The sequence below is a fragment of the Bos indicus x Bos taurus genome, chromosome 16 (genome assembly GCF_003369695.1).
Source record: "Bos indicus x Bos taurus breed Angus x Brahman F1 hybrid chromosome 16, Bos_hybrid_MaternalHap_v2.0, whole genome shotgun sequence".
Taxonomy (NCBI): Eukaryota; Metazoa; Chordata; class Mammalia; order Artiodactyla; family Bovidae; genus Bos; species Bos indicus x Bos taurus.
Genome location: NC_040091.1, coordinates 67710829 through 67735879, shown reverse-complemented (window position 1 = coordinate 67735879; position 25051 = coordinate 67710829). Strand labels below are relative to the sequence as shown.

Genomic DNA, 25051 nt, shown 5'->3' with positions numbered 1-25051 from the left:
ACTGGCAACCCACCAGTATTCTTGCCTGGAGAATTCCAGGGACAGAGGAGCCTGGCAGGCTACAGTCCATGGGGTCACAGAGAATTGGACACAACTGAATAGCTAACACTTAACTTCAGGTAATTAAAGGCATTAATAAAATGAGAGCTTTGTAGTCATCGGGGGTTCATGTGGGAAAGATTAGGGGTAACAGAGTATGATCTGTTTAGGAACTGTTGTTGAGTTGCTCAGTCGTGTCCAGTTCTTTTTCAGCACTATGGACTGTAGCCCACCAGACTCCTTTGTCCATGGGATTTCCCAGGCAGAAATACTGGAGTGGGTTGCCATTTCCTCCTCTAGGGGAATCTTCCTCACCCAGGGATCGAACCTGCACGCCCTGCATTGCAGGCAGATTCTTTACCACTAAACAACCTGGGAAGCCTGTTTAGGAATTACAGGCCATCCAAAATGGTTGTTTGTAGTTGGAGGGATCATCTTTAGGACTGTGTAAATCAAGTCAACATAGTAGCTCCTACTGAAATCTATGCTACTTTTGCTGCTGCTGTGAGTGTAAAAGGAAATAAGAACACCGCTTTGGTTTGCAATCTAATTTGGGAGATAAAATTTACGGTTAGGAAATAATGGAATAATAACAGAAATAGGTCTTGTGGAATCAAATATTACATGGAATGATTGTTTCAGTGCTATAAGAAGAGAAAAAGGAAAGAACATGTGGGCTAGAAGAGGAGGAAAAGGCTTAATTAGAGAATTGGGTTTGAGCTATGCTTTGAAGAAAATGTTTTGGTTTAGATTGGTGGAGGGAATAAAAGCCTCCTGGTCTGTGAGAGAGCTAAGCAAAAATACCAAGAGAGAATGAGCCTGACTTATTTTTAAGACAGAGTAGTATTCAAGTAGACCAGAGGAATTGTTTAACTGGGTAGTGGGAAATGTTATTGACTGATTCAAATGGGAAGAACACAGTTGAATATAGTTTGATTTTTGAGAAGTTTGGACCTACTGTACTAAGAACAAAGGAATTTTTTTTTTTTTGGAAAGCGAGTTAATAGGTTAAAAGTAACCTTAGAAGATGCATCTGTGTGGAATAGAATATGTGGAGACAGACAGTGAGGGAATAGTTAAGAGGCCTTTACCGTGATCCACAGAAGAGTCAGAGTATTGACTGGGAGGATTGGAGCTGGTGTTGAGAAATGGGATTAGGACAAAAGGTTGAAATAATTAGATGCAAGAATCAACAGGCCTTGGGGAGTAATGCAATGAAGAGAGAGGTGTCCAAACGTTGACTGTTGAAGTGAATATTTAGGCAGCAGGTCAGTACAGTTCATAGGCAGTGCTAGTTAATGCTGTGAAGAAAAAGAAGTTTTAAAAAATGGTCAATTAAAATAAATAAATTGATTTTATTTTAAATGGCCGAAAATTTATACATGTTGTTGTATTAGGAAGCTTCATTTTAGTTGTTTTCCTTCCTCAATTTTTATTTGTTGGTTTACTCTTTAATTCAGACAGACTAGAAAGACAAGGTAAACAGGCTCCCTCCTGGAGAGCCTGGCTTTGAGGAAACCCAAAATCAGTCAGTGCCCTGAAAAACAAGACCATTATCAATGGTGATAAGTGCTCCATAAAAATTCATGTGGGGGATGCAGAGTCGATAGTGGAGTGGGAGGTGCTCGAGAGCAGACTGATTCAAGAGCTCTCAGAGCAGGTAATGATTAAGCTAAAGATTAAAGGATGAAACAAAATCAGCCAGGGAACCAGCATACATGCGTGTGTGCTCAGTCGTGTCCAACTCTTTGCAACCCCATGGACTGTAACCCACCAAGCTCTTCTGTCCATGGGATTTCCCAGGCAAGAACACTGGAGTGGGTTGCTGTCTCCTTCTCCAGGGAGATCTTGACCCAGGGATCGAACCTGTACCTCCTGCAATTGGCAAGCCTTGGCACGTGGATTCTTTACTGCTGAGCCACCCAGGAAGCCCAAGGCAGGAAGAGAAGAATGCAGAGATGAGTTCAGGCAGAGGGCACAGCATGGCAAAGAAGAAGCAAGGTTAGCAAGATGAACGGGGGCCGGAGCATGTTAGGACCTGATAGTTGTGACAATGTCCTCAATTCCGTGGGAAGCCAAGGAAAAATTTCAGCAGAGTCCTAATGTGACTCATGTTGCTGTTCAGAGGGCAAAAGGGAAAGCAGGAAGGCCATTGCGAAGGTTATTGCATTAATCCATAAGAGAGAAAGCAACATAGAGATTGTCATGCTGAGTGAAGTAAGTCAGACACAGAAAGACAGATGGCATATGAGATAGCTTATATGGGGAAGGGGATCTAAAACAAAAGAGTATATATGAACTATTTACAAAACAAAAGTAGAGTCATGAATGTAGAAGACAAACTTATAGTCACCAGAGGATAAGGGAGGGGAGAGGGATACACTGGGAGTTTGGGACTGACATATACACACTGCTGCTAAGCTGCTAAGTCGCTTCAGTCATGTCTGACTCTGTGCGACCCCATAGACGGCAGCCCACCAGGCTCCCCCGTCCCTGGGATTCTCCAGGCAAGAACACTGGAGTGGGTTGCCATTTCCTTCTGATATACACACTACCATATATAAAATAGGTAACTAATAAGGACCTACTGTATAGCTCAGGCAACTCTACTCGGTACTCTGTAATGGCCCATATGGGAAAATAATCTAGCAGAAAGAGTGGATATATGTGTATGTATAAGTGTTTTTTGAAATTGACACAACATTGTAAATCAACTATATTCCAATAAATTTTTTTTTCAAAAGAGAGTTTATGAATGGAAATACACTTGTCTCTGAGAATGGTGCCATGGGAAGTTTAATGTTTTAAATTTTCAGTTCTTTTAAAGCTAATAAGAAATCACTTAAACTCTAGGAAAGTCTGTCGGCAGAAGTGATGTAATGGAAAACTGTATTCTATTTTGAGGTCAATTTAAAGATTAGAATAAGATGTAAGGTGATTTTGCTCCCAGAAGGCATTAAAATATAATAAAATTTTCCCCAGTGGAAAGTAAATTGAAATGCCAGAGCCAGGATTTGCCCAAGCTTATCAGTGAATCATCATGATCTCTGAGTGTCAGAATGCGAATAACAAGATAGCACTGGGGTCTTTAGCAACTTCAGAATCTCAAAGCAGCATGTTAGGTCTTATGGAAAACATTTCCTTGGAGTAATGTTTCTTGTATTTACAGAGGACTCTTGTTTTCTGCCCCTTGAGTTATAGAGATTGGATTCAAGTATATAATTTCTATGTTTAGTTTTTCTGTATTTTGAGCCAGCCACCGAGTCTCTCAATTTCCTTATACCTTGATTGAATTATTGAATTGCTGACGCTGTTAGGACAATGGTCACAGATTTTCTGCAAGCTCCTGTTTCACCTGTTTGGCATAATGCTTACCTGAGTAGACAAAAGGGAGAAAAAAACTAGAGAGTAGTTTAAACAAACAATTCCTGATAAAAAGAAAAGGTCAATTTTGAAAATGCCAAGAGTATATTGAAAAGTGTAAAGCCTTATGCATATCTTTATCAGGGAATCTAGGACCTTCCTGTTGGAAATGATAAAAAACAGACATACAACAACAACAACAAAAACTATAGCTTAAAAGGTGAGGAAAAAGTTGTAAGAGCTTTTCTGTACAATTTTGTTATCTCATGAAACCACTAACTGGACTTGGAAATGAGCAGACTTGAGGCAGTGGGGTGTAGAATTTGACAGCCAGCATTTTCCTGGGGTGATGTCATTGCAGCTTTGGTTGTTAGGTGCTATCGTATTTATTTGGTATACCCATAATTCAGTGGCCTTTCACTAGTCTCTTGGATATTCTCTGAGACCTGCATATTGGATTTTGGGAACCCATTTTAAAGGAAAGCTGAACTTCTTTCAAGCAGCTTAAAAGGTGAATTATCTTGCAAGGTGACTTCCAGCTCTGACTCCACAATCTCCTTGCATTTTTCTTTATACCAGTTTGTTAAAGTAGATTATTCTTTCTCCAAAATCTGTAATGCTAATGCTGTGCAGTTGAAATTCAGAAGTTGAAATTAAGAAATTGTTTTGGGTCATTGCTGCTCTGTTTCTCTTCTAATCTACTAAAATGAACAAAAGGAAAACCTGTCTCAAGAAATGTATGTGTGTATATATATATATGTTCCTACCATTCAAAATCTTCACATAGGTTTATTTTCCAAGTTAAAATGCATTTCTTTCTCAGAGAAGAAAAATGCCTTCTGAACAGTAGTTAAGTTTGCAGAGTGTAAATTATATTTGATAGACAGTAAAGCAGAATTCTTACTTAAATAGTGTTAAAGACTCTAGAGCAATAATAATGAAATAGATTAGTCATCTTCTTTTCTCATTATGTATATTGGTATGTATGTTTGTCAGCCACAAAGAGGTTTGATTCAGAGCACTGAGTCCTTAGAATGCTATGCTAGTTGGAAGGAGTATTATGGATGTAATCTTCCCAGGAGTGATCCAGTAGTGTTATGGATGTAGTCTTCCCAGGAGTGAGGCAGTGTTTATTATTATTATTTGTGGTAGCAGAATGCAGAGCAAGCAAGTGTAGATATAAAAGAAACTGAAAGTGCCAGTGAGAGGAATATGGTATCAGCATCGTAGTCATCCATATCTTGGGTGTGTTCAAGGCAGAAATTGCTTATATTCTGCAACAAAATAAGCTTTCAAAAAGTTTGCATTAACATATTTTTAATCTTCTGGAAAGCAATCAATGTTAAATCGTGTGATTGTGAAATTACCTTAAAGTTGGAAGCAAAGAATTGTCATGAAGTTCATGCCCTGAATAAATACAGAATCTATTTTTAATCTTGTCTTTTCTCCTTTCCCAACCACTGACATGCAGCACATTTGTCATACATTATAGGTTTTAAAGAACATATGATTGACCCCTAAATATGCAAGTATTGCTCAGAATGTGATTAAAACTATAGGTGGGATGATTATCAGAAAAACATTTTTTTAAAATTGTCTCAAGTACTGCATTTGATAGGGAAGGAATGTAATAACATTTGTCTGGGCCTGTCTACTTAAAGCTAGTAATTATGCTACATATTTGTTTTCTTCCCAATCCTTTAAAAAAAAATTCTAGACTTGTGCAATCTTACTCTTGGAAATTGGCATTGTTATTTATGTGATACTGAAAGTATAACATGATATATGCAAAAGAAGTACCTGTGCCAAATAAGGTTCATGAGTAATTATTGTGGTTTGTGTGCACATAAGGTACAATGCAAATAATTAATTTTAAACAGAAAAGAATTCCAGGCAGCCATCTTTTGGTTCTAAAGTACCACTGGAGGAAATATTGATCATATGAACTTTTGAAAGTCACAGTTCAGTTTAGTCCAGTTCAGTCACTCAGTCGTGTCTGACTCTTTGCAACCCCATGGACTGCAGCATGCCAGGCCTCCCTGTCTATCACCAACTCCTGGAGCTTGCTCAAACTCATGTCCATTGAGTCGATGATGCCATCCAATCATCTCATTCTCTGTTGTCCCCTTCTTCTCCTGCCTTCAGTCTTTCCCAGCATCAGGGTCTTTTCCAGTGAGTCAGCTCTTTGCGTCAGGTGGCCAAAGTATTGTAGTTTCAGCTTCAGCATCAGTCCTTCCAATGAATATTCAGGACTGATTTCCTTTAGAATGGACTGGTTAGATCTCCTTGCAGTCCAAGGGACTCTCAAGAGTCTTCTCCAGCACCACAGTTCAAAAGCATCAATTCTTCAGTGCCACAGGTCTCAAAAATGCATGTTAATTACTAATCTTAAACTTCTTTCCCTAATAACTTTATTTTTAAAGAAAAAACAACAGACAAGTGGACAAGTTTGGTTGATACGTTGTGCCTTTCCTCTCTAAGTTTAAGTTTCCCTTATTGTAGATGCTAACAAAAAATGTCCAAAGGCAAGCAGCAAGAGAAGGAAAAAGAAAGAGAGGGTATGGAATAAATCATGAGCTGCTTAAGCAGCTCCTGTTCAAACAATGCAGGTTTTAATAGGTTACTTCACTGCTACCTGTGGATGACTTAACAGAAACTCTGTTTACATTTCATTTGATGCATAAAAAAACAGATGTAGACATGACCTCCTAATAAATATTATACTGCAAGTCAATGAAGTTCTGTATGTGTTCATGTAGTTTTACTTACATTGTATCTCTCAGAATGAAAATATTTCTCCGCATTTTTTTAAAGAAGTGATGCAGGAGAAGGAACATCAGATTTCATTTCAGAGAAGTTGTTTAGGTTTTGTCTTTACTGCTAACTAGGGTTGTATTCTTTTAAGCAAATCATAGTTCTTCTATTATCCTGAATTTTCTTCTTTATCAAAGAGGGCTAGTGTTTCTCACAATCAAAGTTGTTGTGAAGGTTAAATAAACGTGTATGTAAAAACAGTTTGTACACTGAATGACAGTATAATAAATCAAAACTAATTTTGTTACTAGGGTAATTTTTATTTTATTATTAAACTTTATGTTACATTTATTTATGTTACTAATGTTAACAAAGAAAGTTCATTCTTTCTTAAAGATTTGATCCATTCATTTTAATTATTATAATATTTATAATGTTGCCTTCACATACTTAAGATGTGCTCAAACCAGTTATTCTCACAATGCTCAGTGTTAGATTTGACTAGTTTCTTCATCTAGTTAATTTGTAGTTTGATCTAATGAAATGAATGATTTTAATGATATTTAGGTGGCCTAAAATGTGATCATCAGAATAATATATAATGAAGCAAGGTGTTAACTATTAGTTGAGAGTAATAAAAGTTAGTGAAAGTCAGACAGTCATGTACGACTCTTTGTAACCCCATGGACTGTAGCCCACCAGGCTCCTTTGTCCATGGAATTCTCCAGGCCAGAATAGTGGAGTGGGTAGCCATTCCCTTCTCCAGGGAATCTTCCCGACCCAGGGATCAAACCTGGGTCTCCCACATTGCAGGCCGATTCTTTACCAAATGAACTACTATTTGTATAAATGTTTTTCTATATCATTTAAAAAAATCTGTGCCTCTGTATCTGCCAAGTTATTTTCTGTAGTAAACAACCCTCACATTTTGTTGGCTTTACAGAATTAAAAGTTTATTTCCTGATCACATTGTATGTCCAGTGTGGATCAATGGGAGGGCCCTGCCCTTGTAAGAAGGAGAGTGTGGAAAACTGACCTCTGGCTGATCATGCTTTGTGTGTGTGAACACACTGTTTTTACCAACATGACATTAGCCAGACTCCCTTCAAGAGTATAGGTGGGGAAGTGCTCTCCTGCCCTGAGATCAGAAGAACCAGGGTATTTTGTGACAGCCCTAATAACTTCCACAAGCAAATATTTCCTTGAATGTTATTTGATAGTCCAAGTAATTAAACATGATAACAAAATATAGTTTGTATTTTAATTTGCTTTTTCAAATTGTGTCTCCTTAACTCCATCACTGCAATAGGATTTTCATTTTTCACATCTAATATTGTGCTACTGAAGGAGATTGTGTTCCAAATTTACCTCCCTCTACAGAGTTTCATCAGCGTCACTATCTCAAAATGAAAATAAGAATCAATATATAAAATTCTAGTTTTAGTTTCTTGGCAGAGATTTTGCTGCCACTCATTAGTGATATTGCATAGGGTTCCATTAGCATTTAGAGTACAGTCACCTTTTGATATACGTGGAAGAACTGACTCCAGAACCCCCAGAGGTACCCAAATCCATAGATACTCAATTCTCTTATATAAAATAGTACAGTGTTTGTATATAACCTATAGATTATACTTTAACCCATATACTTTAAATTCACTTCTTGATTAATTTTAATACCTAATGTAAATGCCATGTAAGTAGTTGTAAATACAATATAAATGCTATGGATATAGTTGCCAGCATTTGCCAAATTCAAGTTTTGCTTTTTTGAACTTTCTGGAAATTTTTTTTCAAATATTTTTGATCCATGGTTCATTAAATCTTCAGATACAGAAACCAAAGATATGGAGGGCCAACTGCATTTTATTAATGATCACTTATCAAGGTCAGAATTATGATGATACAAAAACAGTAAAACCATTTAGGAAAATAAATTAAACAACTAAGTTTACCTTTGATGTAGAAGTGAAATAATGCAGGGGTCAGCAAACTATGACCCTGTGGGCAAAATCCAACCTTGCTTCTGTTATGTAATTAGAACACAGCTGTGTCCACTTATTTTAGTACTGTCTTTGGCTACCTTCATGCTATAATGGCAGAGTTGAACAGTACATCATAGGTTGTATGGCTGCAAAGCTGAAAATTTTACTATCTGGCCCTTTATAGAAAACATTTGCCAAGCACTGGACTAAAAAACATAAAGCAAAGAAAAAAAAATACAATTTGTAACCAGAAGACCTGGGTTTGTCCTGATTCTAACATTATTCACTGGGTACTTTTGACCAGATCACTGAACATCTCTGAATTATTTTCTCATGTGAATAGTCCATATGATTTCCTAATAAGTGAATAGTTGTGCTTCCTGTCCCCCAGGATTTTATGAAAATTCAAAGGATATTTAATAATGCTTAACTACTATGCAATTAAAATTCATCATTTTAAAAGAAGATGCTTTTTTCCTCCATTTTTCCTCATTGTCCAATAAAGGTTGAAATGAGCTCTGTGACTCAAATTCTGTGAACCTCTGGTACGTTAAGCCTCAGGAGTTTATAATCTTATTTTCTGGAGAGATGACCCATAATGTACATTAGATTCTCAAAGTGTCCCATAGTTGTTAGAAGGGTTTAAAACCATTGGCTTGAATAATTTCTATTTTAAATTTTAGACTGATAGAAAGTAACATTTTGTACCACTTCAAAAATTGAGAAAAAAAGTACTGTGTCAGAAACATTGTAGTAAAATGCTGCTGTAGAAGCTGGCGGACAAAATAACTGCTTAGAGAACTGAGTACAGTGGTCAGAAAGAAGCCATATAAAAGCACATTGCTAAAAATAAGAAAATCTTATGTTACTGCTGAGCTCTGAGTGATATTATAGTGTCAAATATTTTCAATTCTTCCAAAATCCTGCAGATTCTGAATTGTTTTCTGTAAACATGATAAAAAATGCTTTAGAAAACTAGAGTATTACAATCCCCATCCATGACATTCTGGATTTTAAGAATTCAGCCTTCCTCCTGTTCTATAATTATTAGAACAGAGCTACATCAATTTATTTTAGTATTGTCTTGACTGTCTACACACTGTGATGGCAGAGTTGAATAGTACAACAGAGGCTATTTGGCCTGTAAAGCCAGAATCTTGAAAAGAACACACACACACGTGTATGACTGAATCACTTTGCTGAACACCGAAACTGACACAGCATTATAAATCAAGTATGTATGCGTCATAAGTTGCTTCAATCATATGCAACTCTTTGTGACCCTATGGACTGTAGCTCGTCAGGCTTCTCTGTCGATGAGATTCTCCAGGCAAGAGTACTGGAGTGGGTTGCCGTTTCCTCCTCCATGGGATCTTCCCAACCCAGGGATTGAACCAGTATCTCTTGTGTCTCTTGCATTGGTAGGCAGGTTCCTTACCACTAGCGCCACCTGGGGAGCACCCCGCCCCCGAATCAACTATATTTCATAAAAATTAAAACAAAAACAAGAAAAGGGAAGCATGCAAATATAACAATAAAAAAAGTGGTACTGGATAAAGGAAAATAAAGACTAGACCAGGAAAAAAAGACTAGACCAGGAAAATAGGCTGGGAATGGGAGGCACAATTTTAAAGGAGTTTAAAAGATGATATTTCTTTTCCAGTTTTTATATTATTTGTTCTTGCTTTGGATTTGTGTTTCTAAACTGTGAACATAGAGTGTGAATGGGGGCCTCAAAAGTTCTTCCCACTTAATTAAATGTGGGCAGGCTTAGTAGCAGGATAACATAACTAGAGTTAGCTACCAATTAGTAATTTCAGTGCACTGCCTTCTACCAAGTGGAAAAGCCTCCCATATTCTCTCTCTAGAGGCTCTGAATTGTTGTGGAAACAAGGAAATCATGTTTTATAGCCATTTTCCTGAGCTATCTTTAAGAGTGTCTTATCGATTTCTTACTAAAATATATGGCAAAACCAATACAATATTGTAAAGTAATTAGCCTCCAATTAAAATAAATAAATTAAAAAAAATCTTGCATTTCAGGATTAGGTTTTCTAATAGACTGAATTCAAGGTATAGGACTTAATCTGAGATAGTCTTCATAGCTGTAAAGGGATTATAGAAAAGAGAAAAATATACTCAAGAATTCACATTTCGGGCACAATGAGGCCTTCTTGTAATTGTGTATGTATGTGTGTTCATGCTTCAATTCAAGTTCAAATGAGACTGTATAAGAAATTAAGAAGTAAGGATGCAGGTTGTGAGAAACAGCGATGGTCATTCTCCTTCCCAGTCTACCACCTCTTGAATCCTTCCTTTGAATTAAACCCTATGAATGTCAAATATATCTAAAACAGGTAAATGGAATCATTTGTGTGTGTGCGTGTCTGTCTGTGGCAGGGGAGGGAGAGTGGATCATATCCGAGAGCAGGCAGCCTGTTTCCATAGTGGCGCAAGGCTTCCAGGTCACATAGAGTGCATTTAAATGCTGGTTGTGTCACTTTCAATTGCTCAGGTCTGTTTTACTTAACATTTCTGAGCCCTAAGTTTTAAGACATGTTTTCCAGAATGTTACTTTGGGAATTAATTGAGGAAAACATGCCCAAAGTGCCTAGGATACCACAGTCTCTCCCTCATAGTAGATTCTCAGTGTTAAGTTCCTTTTATACATCTTTCCAGTTCAAACGTTCCCGGTCAGAGTTTGGGGGATGGGCCTTTCCCTACCCTCTTCTCCTAGTCCCAAGGCTGAGAAGAGCACAGTTTCTACTATCTGTGGGAAATAAATTCTAGACACCAAAGGAAATGACCCACATAAAGCAGAGCATTAGATAGGACAGAACCAGTGAAAATTAATAGCCTATGAGTGATGAATCACCAACAGTTGTTGGGTGGATTATTTGAGCTTTTGATAGTTGCTTGACAGAACTATGTAATAGACGTAGATTAGCTGTTGTTGTTTGGTCGCTAAGTTATGTCTGACTCTTTGTGACCCCATGGACTGTAGCCGGCCAGGCTCCTCTGTCCATGGGATTTCCTAGGCAAGAATACTTGAGTGGGTTGCCATTTCCTTCTGCAGGGGATCTTCCCAACCCAGGAATCATACCCAGGTCTCCTGCATTGACAGGTAGATTCTTTACCACTGAGACACTGATAGGTGTAGACTGGTAAGACCTATAAAGCCAGTGCACGAGACATAAGACACAGGTTCCATCCCTGGTCAAGAAGATCCCCTGGAGGAGGGCGTGGTAACCCACTCCCATTTTTGCCTGGAGAATCCCATGGACAGAGGAGCCTGGCGGACTACAGTCCACAGGGTTGCAAAGAGTCAGACACAGCTGAAGTGACTTAGCACATATACATAAAACCCAAAAGACATTGAGAAGTCAGCAAAACTGTGGCATCAGACTGAAATATTTGTCTTTTATATGGTCCCTTATGTAATAACATAGTAATAGCAAAGAAGTGTAACATTCAGTAGGGCTTCTCTGGTGGCCCAGATGATAAAGAATGTGCCTGCAATGTGGGAGACCCAGGTTCAATCCCTGGGTCGGGAAGATCTCCTGGAGAAGGGTATGGCAACTCACTCCACTTGTTCTTCCCTGGAGAATTCCATGGACAGAGGAGCCTGGTGGGCTGCAGTCCTTGGGATTGCAAAGAATCGGTCACAATCGAGTGACTAACACTTTCATAACATTCAGTATGTGCTAGGTACTGTTTTAAGTACTTTATGTATATATTCAAACATTTTCATCCCTACAACAACCTATAAGGTATTGCTGTCATTATTCCCATTTTAGGATAAGCAAAGGGAGGCACTGAGAGTTTAGATAACGTGCCTGAGTCATGCAGCGAGTAGATGGCATTTAGTGGGGTTTTAAATCCACCTGGTTTGGCTGCAGGGTCCACATTCATAATCTCTGACCTCTATTGCATTATACGTTGAGAAAAGCAGGGTATATATGATTTACCATAAATTCCTTGTGAACTGATCGTATCTGTCCACCTGTCTCTCCTAATGGTTAGGGAGTGTTTCAAGACTCTACCTTTCTAGGTGAATGAATGATGCCATTGTTACCTTTGGAAAAATGTATAAGTAATTTGGATAAAATCAACTTGAAAAGTGCAGGGCTCTGATGGATCCTCCAACACTTGTTACTTGTGAATATTGGATTAAGTAAAGCATATCTGCCATTACCATGTGTGGAAAACCTTTTATATAAATGGCCTTACTCTCTTAATGTTGAGGATATAAATTTTTAGACACGGAAATAAGCATCCTTAATTTTCATTTTTTAGTGTATTTTTTTTAAATAAGATACACAAATAAATTAGTTTGAAGATATTTAATTTGTCAAAATCAAAGAATGCATGGAAATCTAATCTCATATCTGAGGCGCATCTTAAAAAATGTTGGATATTAAATTTAAATTGAATTTACCCATGTCTCTTAATGGTCTGGGTGATATATTCTTTCATCTCAATGACCCAACTTCAGCTGTCATCACTCAGGTTCAGTATCTGGATAATTGTACATCTTTCAGGCAGGCTGGCTGTCACATTCTCTTTCTTTCCCTTTTTGACCCTGGCAGTAGTTGATGAGGTTTGAATTACTGCCCCAGAGTAATAGCCAAGACAAGCATAGAAAAATCCTTATACCATAATTCAATTTTAACTTAAACTGTGTTAAATATGGACACTCAGCACTTAAAAACTTTGCATTCCGTCTCTTCAGCGTCTGCTGCCTAATTACCACCAGTCCTTCAATTTTCTTGGCCTCAGCTTTTCGTATTTGTGTAATGATGGGGTTAGAGTTCTATTTGCCATTTCAATTCTTACATCTTATAATTTTGTTCACTAACTTGAGGTGACTTTTCCCTCCTTATTTGTGGTACTTTATAGTGTGAAAACAGAAAAGTAATAGACCATTTCAGAAAAGATTCTGTCCAGAGATCCTGTGGACAGAGATGTTAAAGTAGTTCCTCCAAAACAATAGGTTTTGCTGTGATACAGTTATTACGTTTGCTGCTTGCTAATGACAGATGAAATATCTAATAGCTGCCAATGCCTGGTTGGCTGTGACAATAACCAGTGAATTGCAGTAACACAGAGCGTTTTGTTCATTATTTGCTTGGTATCATATAACTGTTTTTGTTCCATGGTGTCATCTGCCCAGTGAAGAGCATGAAAAAAGAGCGTGGTATGTTATTCAGCCACAAAAAGGAACAAAATAATGCCATTTGCAGCACATGGATGGGCCTAGAGATTGTTATATTGAGTGGAATTGACCAGACAGAAAAAAACAAATAACATATAATATCACATATATTATAAGTGAACGTATAATATTAGTGAAGTCGCTTAGTTGTGTCCGACTCTTTGCGACCCGTGGACTGTAGCCCACCAGGCTCCTCCATCCATGGGATTCTCTAGGCAAGAACACTGGAGTGGGTTGCCATTCCTTCTCCATATAATATATAAGTGATATAATATTACTTATATTTATAATCTAAGAAAATGGTTACAAGGACTTATCTATAAAACAGAAATAGGGTTACAGATGTAGAAAATAAACTTATGGTTACTGGAGGGGGGGAAGGGGAGGAGGGAAAAATTGGGAGGTTGGGACTGACATATACACACTACTCTATATAAAATGAATAACCAACAAGGACCTACTGTGCAGCACAGCGAACTCTACTCAATACTCTGTAATGACCTATATGAGAAAAAAAATCTAAAATGGAGTGGATATATGTATCTGTATAACTGATTCACTTTGCTGCACACCTGTAACTAACACCATATTGTAAACCAACTATCAGATCAGATCAGATCAGTCGCTCGGTCATGTCCGACTCTTTGCGACCCCATGAATCGCAGCACGCCAGGCCTCCCTGTCCATCACCAACTCCCGGAGTTCACTGAGACCAACTATACTTCAATAAATTTTTTTTAAGGAAGAAAAATACTATTGGCTTAACTCCTCCTTACTCTAAACACATTTCAGTGGGAAAAGTAGCGTCAGCATGAGCACCACTATCTTTATCACCGTTGTTTTCATCAACAGTGGACATTTATTCCCCTGAAGAAGGAAATGGCAACCCAGTCCAGTATTCTTGCCTGGAAAATCCCATGGACTGAGGAGCCTGGTGGGCTACAGTTCATGGGGTCGCAAAGAGTCAGATACGATTGAGCGACCGAGGTGTGTGTGAGATGGACATTTATTCAGAGCACCAGTGGCGGTACCTGAGCCAGCTTTATGGCAGGAAGGTGGCATTGGCCAGCTGACACTCACCAACTGTTTGCCATGTGCCAAGCACCATAGCATGTCCTTCCTGTGTAGTATATCACACAAGCCTCATCACTCTGCACAGATGAGAAAACAGAGGCACAGTGTTTTTTCAAAAATTTTTTTAGTAACTTCCTCAGTGACAGGGTGGCAAAGCTATAATTCAAACCCAGTTTTTTGGGGCTCCAGAGCCTGCAGTTTTAATCACTATGCTATATTGCCCTCCGTATCCTTGAAGGGAGATTTGAGTGAGTCTGTTTGCAGTTGAGGAAAATGATTGCATATCAAAGATAGTGTAGCTTTCTTGGCAGTTCAGATTATCAATGGCCTCCAAGATCCAACTCTCTAAAATGAAAAAGAGAAAAAAATTACACTTATTATGTCTAATATATTCTTTTTAAAGGTATTGTATAGTTTTATCATTTTAGTGCTTATAATGTTAAAAAAAATTATTCAGTAACACTCATTAGAGTAGTAAGGCAGACTTCATCCAGGGCCATAGGATAGGTGTAGGAACCACTGCAGTAGTTTAGTAGTAAGGCAGAGAGACTGGGCTCAACTCTGAATACAGCAAAGCAAAGTATGGATTTATAGCCAAAGAGCACAGGGTGGGAATCCATAAATAGAAAGTGACTAAAAGGGGATATGAGGAAACACAAGGGGCTGATTTTCACCAAGCCACCCTAACAGGAATTTTGTTTTTCTTCTTTAATGTGGCTGAATCAGGTCTTAGCGTGGGCTCTCAGTTGCAACATGCAGGATCTAGTTCCCTGACCAGGGATCGAACTTGGGCCCCCTGCATTGTGAGTGCAGAGTCTTAACCACTGGACAACCAGGGAAGTCCCCCTAACAAGACTCTTGCTAAAGGCCTGTCAGAGGTGATCAGGTATCACCTGGGCAATGATGAAGGATAAGGAAAAAAAGATGGTCAAATACTGAGAATGGGGGTGGGGAGCACAGTTCTGGATAAACTGAACTTCAACAGGATTCTTACTAGAACTGAACTTTATAAACAAGGACATGGGAGCCCAAGGCTTAGTCAAAAGAGAACTCAGAAGAGCCAGACCAGAGTTTGGTCCAAGACAGAATGTTTTCCAGAGGTTGGTCCAAGACAGAATGTTTTCCAGTAGACAGTATGGTTTTCTTTATTGCTTTAATGGTTTTTCATTTGATGCTGTGTATGACCAGGAAGATAACATCAAATTGTACTAAAATTCTTATCAGAAAATTCTTTTAACAATAACCTTTAAAGTATGATTTCCAGAAAATGCATTTATCATAGTTCAGATTCTTGATTACAGTCTCTACATGCGTGGGAAAATGTAAGTTATTCACATTGCTTGCTAAGAAATAGTTTGCCACTTCCTTGATGCTGTTGGATCATTTTTCTCCCCTCTTGGGATAAGAGGAGAACCAGATAATAAGAGGCAGTTAAATAGCACGTGAATTGCTGCCATTTATAGAAATAACATTTCATTACACCTTGAACAGATCTCTGTTTATTGGCTTGAGCTTCAGATGAAATTGTTGACCAACATTTAGTGGTCATGTTTTATCAAAATGCACATCTTTGAACACTGAGAATCTAATCCCGGACAATGAGATGCTCTCACTAGGAGAGGCATCTGGGGACTGAGAAGAACGTTGAGGTGAGATGTTTTACTTCTCCCTTGACCCGTGTGGTCTAGGCTGTTCTCACCAGTGGCTGAAGCTCTAGCACTGCTTAAATATGCCCTCTTGCTCCCACTCCCCTCACTGGATCTCTTTCTTTCCTCCCACATATTTGAATCAGTGAGAGGAGAAAGGATGCAGTTCCAATGTATTAAGTGAAAAACTAGAAACAATGTCCAGGTAGATGATTGCTGCTCTTTGGCAAGATTACTTTGCAAGAGAATTTCCCTTCAACCTTTACCTGCAGTTGTAGATTTTTATAACTGTATCTTGTTAGCAAAAAATAAAAAAGCAACTTAAGAAATAGGGAGCTTCCTGTAGATTTGCCATTATTCAACTGTGATGTAGGATTTTATGATGTAAGTTGCAACTAAAGATAGCAAGGGAGCCATCTTGTGAAGCACTGTTTGAACTGCAGGCTGGTGGCTTCTGGGCCAAGAGGAAAGCTGGAGATAGAAATGGTGAAACAAAAGGTCAAATTTTAATTCCTTTAGCTGACATGATTGTTCTGATGCTCCTATGCATTCTTTCCCAGTCTGTGTAAATCAGCAAGTACTGGAGGAATAGTATGTCCAGGGATGGTTCATATTCACTGGTTATTTAACTGAGAAATCCCTTAAGTTTTAGGGATGATACTTGTAGCCTTGATCCTTAATTCTAAATACTTGCTGTAAGCGATTGAATTAAGTTTAAATTTCAGCCTTAAAGTCTAGTCAGTGTTTAACCTTGTACACATTACTTCAGTAAACCTGTTTGTTTCTGAGTGAAGATACTTAGCAGTACTTCTCTCATAGGGTTGTGAAAGTTGAATGGAGTGTACACACATGTGAAGTGCCTGCGGTTCCTTGGAGGTTCAGATGGTGAAGAATCTGCCTGCAATGCAGGGGACCTGAGTTCAGTCCCTGGATCTAGAAGATCCCCTGGAGAAGGGAATGGCTACCCACTCCAGTATTCTTGACTGGAGAATCCCATGGACAGAGGAGCCTGGCGGGCTACAGTCCATGGGGTTGTAGAGTAGAGATGGCTAAGTGACTAACACTTTCAGTTTCATGAAGGGAGTAGCATTGTATCTGTGATGTAGTGAGAGACAGAAAAAGAGTGTGTGTATGTGTGTGTGTGAATAAATAGTGTTGGCCATTATTTTTATCATTGATAATGACAGTTATTTTATTTTTATTTTATATTTTATTTTTGGTAATGAAAATAAAGTAATAAAGTAATGCCATAGCTCATCTAAAAGAGGTACTCTGATCATGGTCATCCTACATACAATTCACTTCCCAATTTTGCTTTCTTTTCTCCTGAAGAGCCCTACCCCCCATATTGAATAGCTTTAGACCCACAAAACCATGCCCATGTCACAGAACGTAAATCAGAATCACATCTGTAGATATTTAAAAATACATGAACAGAATCCCCTCCTCTCCCAGTGGAAGATAAGAATTTAGGTGTTCTGGGGTGGATTTTTAAAATTCCGTCTGTGATTCTGATCTGCACCCTTGGTTTAAAAGCAATGACCTAGAAGAACAATGTACTGCTTTGTGAAAGTCCTGAAATGAATACTTCTTTTATCAAAACATTGTTTAGTTGTCTCTTAATTAAAATCATATTTTTTTCTAGAACTACTGTTTCTTATTTAGTGTTTGGTTAGCTTGTCTGTCAGTGCTGTGGGTGTGACTCACTTTTTAAAAATGACCAGGTGTAGGACCTTCCTGGTGGTCCCGTGGTTAAGACTTCACCTCCATTGCAGGGGGTGTGGGTTCCAGCCCTGGTCAAGATCCCACATGCCTTGAGGCCAAAAAAATCAAAACATAAAACAGAAGCAATATTGTAACAGGTTCAAAAATGGTCCACGTGAAAAAAAAAATCATTAAAAAACAAATAAATAAAAAAGACCAGGTGTGATTATCATTTCACTTTGTTTTCTGAATAGTTTCCTTTTTTCCTTAGCTTGCTAACAGAGGACACCCTGAATTTACCCTGTTCTTCTTATCCTACCTCCAGTATTTTATCCTTATACCCTACTCTATTGATATTTTTCTGCATCTAAAATAGTGTAAGTTGTTTTATAGTAAAATATCATTTTAATTGTTACTTTTAGGGGTTACTTTTTAAACAATACAGTTTGCACAGATATAGAACTCTCTTTTTACTTGTCAGCTCCAAATAAAACTAAAAGGAGTAAAAAAGTACAGTAGAACTATTTAGATCTGAGGATATCTATTTAATTAAAATATATTAATAAGACCCATAGATGTTTCTTCTTAATTCAATATATTTTCTTGGGCATCTGCTCTGAGCAGAGCACTACACATTTTTGTATGTAAAGGAAAGAAAAATATCTCTGCTCCCAAGAAGTTTGTCAGCCAGAAGAAAGACAAAAGCGTGTAACCAAATGGCAGGAATTCATGTAAAAGTCATACATAATCCCTGAAAAGGAAATAGCAAGTGTTATGGATGTTCAAAGAAGCAAGACCACAGCTGGCTGAAAGGGAGAGGAATGACCGTATATTGGAAGTGATGTGTGAGGGGGACAGAAAGGACAGAAAAGATTTCAAATCACGATTGAAGGGGCCACATTTTTACGAGTTAGAAGGAGAAAACAATATAAAAAATGTAAGGAATCAAAAAAGGCAAGCTAAGTTTTCTCAGTGAGTAATGATGACTCTGGTGTTACTGGAGGGAGTACAATTGCATAACAGGGAGTTTGGGGAAATAGAAATGGTGATTTTTAAATAAAGGCCTTGGAACAGCTAAGGGTTTTACAGATTACGGAGTATAAACACCTAACTGTGCTTTAGGGAGAATGAACTGTGATGAGATGGGTTTGGTGGAGAAAAGACCATGGTCAGGCTGTTTGGATGGCCTGAAGTAGTGGCAGAAGAACCATCGAGAAGCAGAGGAGGAGAATGGAAGGACTGTCGTGGACTGGGGATCTGCTTCGTTGCCTGCAGAGCTATATGGCTTTGGGATCTTATGGAATTTACACTACCATGTGTGAAATAGCTAGCTAGTGGGAAGCTACTGTATAACACAGAGAGCCCAACCCAGCCATGCGCATACATGTATGGCTCTTTTGGTTACACACATATATGGCTGATTCATGTTGTATGGCAGAAACCAGCATAGCATTGTCAAGCAATTATCCTCTGATTAAAAATCTTTTTAAAATATGGCACGAGAAAGTGAGTGAAAATGATAGTTATCTGCTACTCATCCACTAAGAACAAAATCCTGAATTACCAGAGGGAGGGAAGTTAAACATGCTAATCTGATTATTTTTAAAGGAAATGTACCATTCAGAAGTCAACACAATAAAGAAAAACCTCAAGTAACAACTTAGGCACAGAGGAGATTTTGAAGGAATAATGAGAATCAAGAGAAGGATTCCTTTGTGAACATCTTTCCATAACCCCACCATTTCATGAGAGCCACAGCAAACCAGCTGTTTGAAGGCATTTTAGGTCTAAGCTCTGAAAGTGAATCAAGTACTCTTGAAATTGCCAACATTTGAAAATGGAAACTGCCTGAATAGAAAGAAGAGAGGGCTTGCAGTGAGGGGCAGAGAGTAGAAAGGGAGTTTCAGGAAGAATATATATTTAAAAAATTTTATTTTTTAGAACTGAGCTTTGTTTTTGTTGTTGTTGTTATTTAAATTTTGTTGTTATTTATTATTTGGTCATACTGTGAGTTCAGCATGCAGGATCTTAGTCCCCCAGCTAGGGATCAAACCCATGCTCCCTTCAGTGGAAGTATGGAGTCTTAACCAACTGGACCACCAGGGAATCCCAGAATATATTTACTTTAGATGGCCAAAGGAAGGGCACTAGGGCTACAATGAGGACCAAGGTATGGTCCCTCACAGAACTCCTACTTATGGAACTGATGGTTACAATCTAGTGAGATGATTCTTAGGATAAAGGGAATGTGTATACAGGAGGGGGACCAAACCCAACCTTGGGGCTGTATAGTGAGGGCTCAAGAAAGTCTTCTTGGAGAAATTAATTTCTAACCTAAGTAATGATGGAATCTTAAGGGTCAACCAGGTGAAGAGTTGAGGGAGGGGGAAGGTATGCATTTGAGGCAAAGGAAGAAACATAATCAGAGAGGATCAATAAGGAGGTAGTTTAGTTTGGTTAAGTTATTTGTATCTTTCATCTGCATGGTACTTATTTTTATATTAGGTGAATTTTTCTTCAAAATAGTAATCAATTTTCTCAGCCTTATTAATTGTATAATTATTCAACTTTGAATTTATGATGCTTTTAAAATGTGCTATGTCTAACCTTACTTTAGTCTTTTCTGTTCTTTTCTGTTTTGTTGCATTTCACTCTATACTACCCCAAACTGTCTCTAAAGCTCTTCCATATGTCTTGATAAGATTACTTTTAGGTATTTCATAATTCCCTTATATTAAAAGTAAGGTATTTTTCCATTTCAATTAGCAAATCTGAGATTTTGCTAAAGTAGTATAATGCTGTTGGTTTCTGCATATTTATCATGTATTCAGCTATTTTACTGAACTTTTTACCTATTTGATAATTTTTAATATTCTCCTGTATTTACTAGATATTTAATTCCACCTACAACTAATATATTTGTCTTCTTTATAATAATCATTCCTTTTATATGTTTACTGCCGTTATGCCTGCTAGAACTTTCAGAATAATAAAAAAAAGTAAATTGTGAAATGGGCATTTTTCCCTCTGACTGTAAGGGGATTCCTCTTATTGTTCTTTAATATTAAGTATGATATTGAATATTTGGAGATAGTCACCCTTTGTCACGATAAGAATTCTTTTCTGTTTATCACTTTTAAAGAATTATAAGAAATTATACAGATTGTTAATCAGATTGCTTTTTAAATAGCTGTACAGTAGATATCATATAGGGGCTTCCCTGGTGGCTCAGATGGTAAAGAATCTGCCTACAGTGCAGGAGCCCTGGGTTGCATGCCTGGGTTGGGAAGATCCCCTGGAGGAGGGGATGGCAACCCACTGCAGTATTCTTGCCTGGAGAATCCCCAAGGATAGAGAAGGCTGGCGGGTTATATAGTCCATGGGACTGCAAAGAATTAGACATGACTGAGCGAATAAGCACAGTACAGTATGTATATCATGTAGAGCAAATCTTCCTACCTCATTTTCCCCCAAATATTCTTAGCTATTATTGGTTCTTTACTTTCTTTTATTACTTTTATAAAATTCCATCAATTTGTACTGAAAACTTGCAAAATATTTATTGCATCAGGGTCTTGTCCACTGAACCAGTTCTTCCCATCAGGTGGCCAAAGTATTGAAGCTTCAGCTTCAGCATCAGTCCTTCCAATGAATATTCAGGACTGATATCCTTTAGGATGGACTGGTTGGATCTCCTTGCCGTCCAAGGGACTCTCAAGAGTCTTCTCCAGCACCACAGTTCAAAAGCATCGATTCTTTGGTGCTCAGCTTTCTTTATAATCCAACTCTCACATCCATACATCACTACTGGAAAAACCATAGCTTTGATTAGACGGACCTGTGTCGGTAAAGTAATGTCTCTGCTCTTTAATGTGCTGTCTAGGTTGGTCATAGCTTTTCTTCCAAGGAGCAAGCGTCTTTTAATTTCATGGCTGCAGTCACCATCTGCATGATTTTGGAGCCCCCCAAAATAAAATCTGTCACAGTTTCCATTGTTTCTCCATCTATTTGCCATGAAGTGATGGGACTGGATGCCATGATCTTCGTTCTTTGAATGTTGAATTTTAAGCCAGCTTTTTCATTCTCCTCTTTCCCTTTCATCAAGAGACTGTTTAGTTCCTCTTTGCTTTCTCCCATAGGGGTGGTGTCATCTGCATATCTGAGGTTATTGATATTTCACCCTGCAATCTTGATTCCAGCTTGTGCTTCGTGCAGTCCGGCATTTTGCATGATTATTTATTATTAACATATATAAATAATAAATCAATCTCTGTACTCATGAAACTCATAAATGATAAACCCATGGAATAATAAATATATATCTATAATAAATCAATCTCTACACCCATGGAACTCACAGTCAAGTGAGGAATAAATATATATAATAGATATTAAATCAATTGTTACAAATATTTATATAATTGCAAGTGTGCAAAGTGTTTGAAAAGGGTCTTATTTGTATGTAGTATTAATAAATTCTGTCATAACAGTGACGTGTCCACCTGGAGCGATTTAGATGGGGGTGGCATATATGGGCCTCCTGTAGGTATTCCACTAACAATGGACCTACGGCAGCTTTCTGCAGAAGGCCCTTCCCTGAAAGTGATGTGAAGGCAAGATGATAGCTGTTCTGATGATATAGTCCTATAAATGTCAGCGGTTGGCCTAGAGGCATTGGTTTGGCACAGACTATGTACAGTCTCCTAAATTTGGCTCTTATTCTGTAGTATATTGGTAAATATTAAGTAGCTGAAAAGGGAGAAGTCCTAAATTGTAGTGCTTGGCAATTTCTGAGGTGTAAATATGTCTATTGTAGTTGATTTCAGTTTATCAATGTGAAGTCAACTGACTTATAGAATTCCTGAGAATTTAACCACTGATCTCTCAAGATAGGATCAAGATACCATGGAACCCTCTCCTCCTCCCAGATCCTGTCCTCTGGTTTCTGCCCCACCCAACCTCTTCCACAGTCAGGCCCCTTCAATCTTCAGTCTAATCTTAATTTAAGAGTTCCCTTAAGCTCTTTGGAAGCTGGATCGACTGCCAGTCCTTTAACTTTATTGCCAAGCATATGTGATGCTGTAAACTGACAGCTGCTCTCCTCAGGCGAAGCATTTTGAGTGTGAACACCTTAATTTAGGAGTTACAACAAAACTTAATATTGTTTCTTTTCCATTTTCTTCTTGCCAAAACAGTCTGTTTCACCCTGAGGCAAGGAAGATGCTGCTGACTAACCAAGGGAAAGAGTCAGGAAGTCCAGACAATCACTAAAATTAATCTTTTACAAGCTTGGCAGGCTGTGTTGCTTAGAGTCAATAGATACTTTTCATAAGTCCATTAATAGTTTCAAGTCATTTAACCAGGGTCTACTCACTGCTTAAAATGTGGTAAATGTGTGGAGTGAAGACTGCTCTTCTTTTATGGAAGACAGGGAAGAAAACACGAGGAACATTCCCTGAACAGCCATGTGATCCTCTCACTCGGGCAAATGTCCAGGGCGTTGTTGGCATGTCCTTAATGTCAGAAAACTGCTCGGTGGCTTTGTGTGTGTGTGTGCTGGGTGCCCGTATGAGAGCTTCCACCTCCGAGGCACGGGTTGAGCAGGAGAGATCAGCGTAATGTTATCGGGAGAAGGTTCATGTTTGGAAGATGAAGCAGGAACAGACTCCCAGAAGAGTCACATCAGGCTCCCCTAACCCTACTCCTTTCATTCTCCCGTCTGCTAATTTTGGAGATAATAAAGATGAAGTACAGAGATGCCACACGGAATTGGTCTCTGTCTTTTGATCAGTGAAAGGTAGATCGGCTTTCTTTACATCTAGAATTCTTTGGATTGGGGGCCATCTCATGCGGTGACCTACACAGGATTTCTGAGGAAATCCTTTGTCCCCTTTTCTGAAGATGTTCTGGTTTCTTCTGGCCGAATCTGTCAGTGATGGATGAAAAGTTGGAGTCTTGTTTCTTATGTCCTTTTAACTCGTGTGGGGCAGATCAAATTGAGCCCTCTGACACTTAGGCTTTTTATTTTTTAAATGGTAGAGCCTATTTTTAGTGATGCCCCAGTCAGTATTTGTTTTAATTGTATCTTTTCTTTTTGACCCTTGATCCTTTCTGGTGGTAGGTTATTTCTCATGGTTGTAACTCTGAAGATATTTATCCTTTTCTGCAGAAAGAGAATCGGAGAATCGGAGAAGGCAATGGCACCCCACTCCAGTACTCTTGCCTAGAAAATCCCATGGATGGAGGAGTCTGATAGGCTGCAGTCCATGGGGTTGCTAAGAGTTGGACACGACTGAGCGACTTCACTTTCACTTTTCACTTTCATGCATTGGAGAAGGAAATGGCAACCCACTCCAGTGTTCTTGCCTGGAGAATCCCAGGGACAGGGGAGCCTGGTGGGCTGCCGTCTATGGGGTCGCACAGAGTCGGACAGGACTGAAGTGACTTAGCAGCAGCAGCAGAAAGAGAAAATGGGATGATACGGGATAACTCGGATGCTTGGCCCACTTCAGGTCACATGGTTGTTCATTGGTGGTGGTGGTGGTTCAGTGGCTCGGTCGTGTCGACTCTTTGCTGCCCCATGGACTGTAGTCCCCCAGGCTCCTCTGTTCATCTGGAGAGACAATTAAAAAAGTGTTGAATCTTAGCAGGACTCTCTGGAATAATCAGAGAATCCAGGTCGAAACAGTCTCTTATTATTGGTATTCTGCTTATTGATGCTAGAATAGAAGACAGGGTTGAGATGGTTGAGTTCCATCTTGGATGGTGTTAAGAAATGCTACTCTTCCAAACAGTCCAGGTTAAACATTCTACCTAACTTTTGTGATGGCCTTTCCTTCTTCAAATTACCTTGATACAAGACTTCTGGGACTTTTTCACACATGCCCTGGATGGATCTTTGTATATATTGCCCTGATGCTCAGCATTCCAAAGCATTAGTAGACAAGAGCAGATGCAAGGTAAATGCATGGGAAGGTAAATGAGTTAAATGCGTAGACAGCTTGCATCATATTCTCCAAGCTGTAAGAGGGTCTGAGAAGTAGTAAGGCAGCTTTTGAACTGGAGGCTTAAAAAATAAAGATTTGTCGACTAAAAAAAATGCACAACATAAGAGTTGCAAGTTTTTATTTGGGGGCAAATGAGATGATAGCCTGAGAGACAGCCTTTCAGATAGCTCTCAGAAGCTGCTCCAAAGAGGTAGGGGGGAAGGTCAGTATATATGTGATTTTGGTGAAGGGGGAGTATATGCAGTTAAGCACATTATTTATTTC

The 25051-nt window shown here is 38.6% G+C and overlaps 1 protein-coding gene and 1 non-coding gene across 5 annotated transcripts in view; one reads left to right on the top strand and one right to left on the bottom strand.

The window, feature by feature from the left end:
• KCNK2 (potassium two pore domain channel subfamily K member 2) overlaps window positions 1–25051 on the top strand; it is a 225661-nt gene that overhangs the window by 129571 nt on the left and 71039 nt on the right. The gene's annotated exons all lie outside the window — the stretch shown is intronic.
• TRNAV-CAC lies at window positions 15197–15269 on the bottom strand. Its single transcript has one exon. It is a non-coding gene; the product is annotated as a tRNA-Val (tRNA).